This window comes from Bos grunniens, chromosome 15 (assembly GCF_055505025.1).
Source record: "Bos grunniens cultivar Pamir isolate PY7600 chromosome 15, Bosgru_T2T1.0, whole genome shotgun sequence".
NCBI lineage: Eukaryota > Metazoa > Chordata > Mammalia > Artiodactyla > Bovidae > Bos > Bos grunniens.
Window position 1 is genome coordinate 50,327,116 of NC_141179.1, and position 6,000 is coordinate 50,333,115.

The window sequence follows — 6,000 nt, forward strand, 5'->3', positions numbered from 1 at the left end:
ATGATCTTGGCACAAAGCTTTTGCCATAAAAAGGAGGATTCTATCAGCAAGAGACAGAAAGCAGCGGAGCAATGGGACCAGCCAATAAATCCCAAACATCTCCAGACACTTTCTTGCTGATGGGCATCCCAGGACTAGAGCATCTGCATGTCTGGATTGGGATTCCCTTCTGCTCCATGTATGTGGTGGCAGTGGTGGGGAACATGACCATTCTGGTTGTGGTGAGGACAGAGCGAAGCCTCCACTAGCCTATGTTTCTCTTTCTGTCCATGCTCTCAGTCACTGACCTGGTCCTCTCCACGTCTACACTGCCTCGCATGCTCTGTCTCTTCTGGCTTGGAGCCCAGGACATTGCCTTTGATGCCTGCCTGACCCAAATGTTCTTCATTCATAGTTTTACTGCTATGGAATCAGGCTTCTTTTTGTCCATGGCCATTGACCGTTATGTGGCCATTTGCCATCCACTGCGCCACACCACCATTCTCACCCACACTCGCATCGCTAAAATGGGAGCTTCTGTGGTACTGCGGGGAGTGGCCTTCTTTTCCCCACATCCTGTCCTGCTCAGACAGCTGCCCTACTGCAGGACTCGAATCATTGCCCACACCTACTGTGAGTTCATGGCTGTGGTGAAGCTGGCGTGTGTGGACACAGGGCCCACCAAGCGTTACAGCCTCAGTGTGGCCTCTGTCATTGGTTCCTGTGATGGGTTATTCATTGCTGTGTCTTATGTCCTAATCCTTCGTGCAGTCTTTCGTCTTCCATCGCGGGAAGCAAGTCTTAAAGCCCTAGGCACTTGTGGCTCCCATGTCTGTGTCATTCTCGTTTTCTACTCCACAGCTGTCTTTACCTTCCTCACTCACCGTTTTGGCCACAGTGTGGCCCCCCATATTCATATCTTCATTGCCAATATATACCTGCTGGTACCACCTTTTCTTAACCCCATTGTTTATGGTATAAGGACCAAGAAAATTCGAGACCGTGTTCTTAGTTCTCTAACAGTAAAGGTTGCTCAATTATACTGAAATTGTTTGCACAGATGGTGTAAGAATAAGGAGGGAAGAATATAAATGACTTATCCCTTTTTCATAACTGACATGATGCCTTTTCCACTGGTATCAGACATCTTATCAGATTTTAATGGGGAAGAATGACCATACATGATAGAAATTTCTCAATTCTAATTAAACTAGTACACTTAATATATTCTGTGTGCCTTTGAATTTTGGGGAGCTTACTTATAACCTGATGAACTTAAAGGGACTCTTTTCTTTTTATGTTGCTAGTGATCGTTTATGGTGTTAACTGGGGTAGCAGTTTATTTTCAAATAGGGAATGATTTTAAAAGGAAGGAAATCCATTAAAACCTCAGAGGATTCCACATAAAGTATCAGTTCAGTTCAGTTCAGTCGCTCAGTCGTGTCCAACTCTTTGCAACCCCATGAATCGCAGCATGCCAGGCCTCCCTGTCCATCACCAACTCCCGAAGTTCACTCAGACTCATGTCCATTGAGTCAGTGATGCCATCCAGCCATCTCATCCTCTGTCATCCCCTTCTCCTCCTGCCCCCAATCCCTCCCAGCATGAGAGTCTTTTCCAATGACTGTAAATATCCATAGAAGAGGCAATATATCAGGGTTGATGTCCTCTGAATACAACAAGTAATTGTGTTTTATTCCTACAAATTGACAAACTGGACAAGCTGTCAAGTAGAAATGTGGAAAAGTTCAACATTGCTATAAATAATCAAGTCCACAGATCTGTAAGCATTGTATTGCTCATAGAGTATTCTGTCTCCACCAAGAGTAACATGTGTCTGCAATTATTTTGTTACCTGAACCAACATGGGATTTCTAAACCTTTATCCTGAAAACAAAATCACTTTATGTTTGATGTTACATACTTGGGAGTTTGCCCAGGGCATTGGCAGCCCACTGAGCTAGATTCAGGTATGCTGGTATTTATATGTAACAAGTCCTTGTTCAGAGATGAAGTCTATTATTACAAATAACTCAATTTAAATTTGTAGTGATTATGCTACTGCTGACATTGAAAATGAAATTATTAAAAGGAATATAAATATTTTACTGGAAAAAATCAAATATTTGTTACTTTTCATTCCTTCACTTCTTGGCTTACAAAAAAAATGGAAATTACTCTAGAGGTGTAACTGAGCAGTACCTTGTGGGGCCTTCTGGGGTGGACCCTTCCCCCATATCCTCTACTTTAGATCCTCTCAGAAGTACCTAGATAACAGTGTCTAATGCACATTTACTGAGTTGCTTTGCTGATGTTAAAACCCCCACCAAATGGAAGAAATTAACTACTTGACGACCACAGGCATTAGCCTCCAGACCTACCAGAGCCTGAGGACTGATAATGTTAACCCTTGTGACACTGCCCTGTTACCTCACCATCAGGTAATTAGAGAATTGCTCATGAGCTAACCAAAATCCCTGCAGCTCCTCTCCCTCACCTTGCCTTTAAAAATGGTCTGCAGAAACCCACTGGGGAGTTTTGGACGTTAACTATCCCAGACTCCTGTTTGTGCCCTACAATAAGTGCTTTCTTCACCACAACCTGGTGTCTGTAGATTGGCTTTACTGCTTGTGTGTAAGCGGACTAGAGTTTGGTTTGGTAACAGAGGTACTTAGAGTTACATGCTGAACTTCCTTGACCTGGTTTCTCTGTGTGATTTACTACTCCTAAAGTATTATTTGTACTTTTTTTCTTTTCTCACTATTTGCCATCTCTTTAGTCTCAGAGCTTCATAGAGGTTAACATCTAAGTTCTCCATTCCTCCTTGACTCTATTAAATGCCATTGTTTAAGCTTTTATCATTTCTATTATAACATTTCAACAGTTTCCACTGATATCTTCAAGGAACTAACTTTTGATTACTATGTTCAGTACATTCTCTACATTGAGACCATAGTTATCCTCCTAACAATTGAAAACAAGCGAGTAATTGTGTCAGACCCATGGAAGCTCCAGGATGGCAAAGCAGAGCTTTATGAATTACCTTTTCTACTGTTTCTCTTATCCTTCTTATATATCATGTATACTCTTTATACTGTTCATTAAAATTCTCACTTTTATTCAAACAGTAGTTTTCGTCATATCTTTGTGTTTTTGTTTACAATGTTTTTCTCTGTTCCGTCCTCTTTCTTACCTGGAGAGGATTCAGTTATCCTTCAAGATACAGCTTGTGTTTAAAGTCCTCAGAAAGATTGTTTCCTTGACTCAAACTAAACAGAAATTCTTCCTGTCATTATTGTAAAAAATGAAATGATATGTTGTACTTTTGCCACTTCAACTTACAGTATAGTTAGAGGTTAAATGCATTGACTCTAGAATGAGAGGGCCTGGGTTCATGTTTCAGCTTTACCACTTGCTGTCTTCGTGTACCCAGACACTTTGATAAAACTTTCTGGGCTTTGTTTTCATAATAAAACAGGGATCATGACATTGTCTTCTCCATAAAGTTTTAAGGATTGAATGAGAGAAAGTATGTAAGATACACTAAATAGTACCACACAGTAAGCTTTTAATAAACATACATTAGTTAACATTGTGGATTATACAGACATGTATAATTTTTGTATATTGAATGCCTGACTTTGTGAGACATATATGTCTCATTTAAATATATGTATATATACATACACACACACACACACACACACACACACACATACACACATGCTTCCCTAATGGCTTAGTGGTAAAAATACAGGAGATGTGGGTTCACTTCCTGGATCAGGAAGATCGCTTGGAGAAGGAAATGGCAACCCACTCCAGTATTCTTGCCTGGGAAATCCCATGGACAGGAGCCTAGTGGGCTACAGTTCATAGGGTTGTAAAAGAGTCTGACACAATTTAGCAACTAAAACAACTGCAATAAATATATATATATATAATATATATTATTAATATTTTATTAATATTTATATAATGTTAATATATATTTACATGTTTGCACACACATATATGTAATTCAAATTATATAATTATCACCATAATCATCAGAATGTTAGTCTGATTTCACAAATGAGTAATTTAGACTTAGAGAGATTAAGTAATTTTCTCAACATCACCTGTTGATAAAGTGGTGAAGTATATATTTTTTAAAAAATGAAAGTAGTTAATCCCATGGTTAAAGACTATCCTTTATTTACTTTTATCTCTAACACCTCTCAGTGTCCTATGAACATGTGTGTTCAATGAATGCTTCTTTATCAATGAAGCCATAAGGTGTGGAATTCACTTGTCATGTTTCAGAGCTCCTAGTTTTGTAATAGTTATAATTAAAGTACTGAATTAAAAATATAAAGATAAGTTTTAATGATATTTTTGTAAAATAATGGAGAAAAATTCAATGACAAAGGAATCTCTCCCAGGCTTAAGAGAATCTCTAGGGAAATTTAATCTTTAAGAATGTTTGTGATTATGTTAGATGTTTCCAGAAAGTAAATTTTAAAGTCTTGACCTTCAAGTTGTATTTTTTTAATTAAATTTTGTAGTATAATGGATCATTGAATCTAATTAAAAAACATTTCCTGACAAGGTAATATATTTCTTATATGTTAAACAAGATTGTTTATGTGTTAGATTGGGAAATATGAACTAAGCATTTAGCTTTTATCGGTTATCTATCAATGGCTCTCAAATTGCAGATGATCAACAATAATTGAAGAGGAAAGGAACAGGCCGAACTGACTCTATCTTGAAAAAGAAGGAAATTCCATTTTGCACTTTCAGTGAACTTTGGACTACATGCCTAGTAGCCATGGGGATGGCATACCTATGGCCAATCTGGCCTCCTGGACTGATCAACACCAGATTCCATACCAAGATTTCCTGTCGCCAAAAAGAATGTGATAATCTCCTATATAGTCAATCACCTTTGTAATCTTTATGGCTCCCATTGGCGTAGGCTACAATATATAACCAACTGACCCATCTGATTATGAATCATGGCTGTAACCTGATTGAATCTCCCTTTAACACTTTCCAGCCTAGGTTTAAGGAATTTGGGAATGTGGGCTTGTGCAGTACACTTAAGCTATATAAGATTTTCACAAAAGTCAGTCAGGGTCCCTGGCTAAAGAGGAAACTCTGCCTTGGACCCACCGGTATAATAAACTGTACTCCACTATCCACACTGTCCTTCTGAGTGAGTTTGTTTCCTGGGGCGTGTGTCTATAAGATAATAACAACCACACAATTATACAGCCAGGATCCCTGCATTAAATTCTAGTCAATGGGGAGAAGTTATACAGCTTATTCATATATTCATACAACAAAAGAATATTTATGGAGTGGCTAAAATGTGCCAGGTTGTGATAGATTCTAATGAGAGGTGAGCAAAAAAGAAATCCATGTGTCAGGGAGTTTATATTCTGGTTGAGGTGACATGACTTAAGTAGGTAATGTTCAAATGCATAGCTACATTGGATACCAAGTGCTATCAAGTAGAAACATGGATTTTTATAAAGGCAACTAACATCAGTTTTGTTCTGGTCTAGGGGAATCAAGGAAAGTTTCCCTTAACAAGACATTTATGTGAGTGTTGAATGGGAGATAACTAGCTGAGGGAAGCAAGAGAAAATGTTGGGGTGGTGTTAAAGAGAGAGAGAATAGTATATGTGAACATGTGTGGGTTTAAGGTAGACTTTAAGGTAAATATTTAGATAGGCAAAGTCATCTTACATTTGAATAACTGAAGGAGGTCCATTCATGGGATGCAGTACAGAGTGGAATGAAGAGTGCTGAGGACAGCTAAGAGAGTTGCATGAGAGCATGGGGTAGGCATGCTGAGAATTCACAATTTTATCCTAAAAACAAAAGGAAGACAATGGAAATTTTATGCACGGGAGTGACATAATCAGGTTTGTATTTTAAAATGATCATTGTGGCTGCAATGAAGAAAATGGGTTAAGACAGAGTAGGAGGAATGACTAGAGAAAAACTTTTAGGAGGTTATAAAGTTTTCAAGGA

The 6,000-nt window shown here is 38.4% G+C and overlaps 1 long non-coding RNA gene across 1 annotated transcript in view; it reads left to right on the forward strand.

Annotated features, from left to right (window-relative positions):
• LOC147358095 (uncharacterized) overlaps positions 1–5,160 on the forward strand; it is a 50,958-nt gene extending 45,798 nt beyond the window's left edge. The window contains exon 2 of the long non-coding RNA XR_015142134.1: positions 4,677–5,160. This is a non-coding gene — a long non-coding RNA (uncharacterized LOC147358095). The remainder of the gene's footprint in view (positions 1–4,676) is intronic.
• Positions 5,161–6,000: the final 840 nt, after the last annotated feature.